Below are 308 nucleotides of genomic sequence, written 5' to 3'. Positions count from 1 at the left end.
TGGGCCACAACTGTTTAATAATGTGACAAAAAGCATTAGAAACATAATCCAAAAAGCATTAGAAATACAACCCTGAGTGTTAAAGAAAAAATAGACTACTGACTGAATTCAGCAACAGACAAACAGTGATAGTGAAAGAACGAGAGCTGAATCAAAGTCTGTTCTTCTTCAAGTTTAGTTCTTGGTAGTTGAAAGAAGATGGGCAGTCCACCAGGATGGCCCTAGAACTGAGAAACTTATTGTTTCATCCATCATAGGTACTTCTCACCTTATGCCATACCACTGTGAGAAACTAAAGCAATGCCACT

General features: G+C 38.0%; 1 protein-coding gene across 2 annotated transcripts in view; it reads right to left on the bottom strand.

The window, feature by feature from the left end:
* The window catches only part of LOC119587720 (N-alpha-acetyltransferase 38-B, NatC auxiliary subunit-like), a 4,931-nt gene that overhangs the window by 3,729 nt on the left and 894 nt on the right, over positions 1 to 308 (bottom strand). The gene's annotated exons all lie outside the window — the stretch shown is intronic.

This window comes from Penaeus monodon, chromosome 23, assembly GCF_015228065.2.
Source record: "Penaeus monodon isolate SGIC_2016 chromosome 23, NSTDA_Pmon_1, whole genome shotgun sequence".
NCBI classification, from domain to species: Eukaryota; Metazoa; Arthropoda; class Malacostraca; order Decapoda; family Penaeidae; genus Penaeus; species Penaeus monodon.
This window is presented reverse-complemented; position numbering and strand designations above follow the sequence as displayed.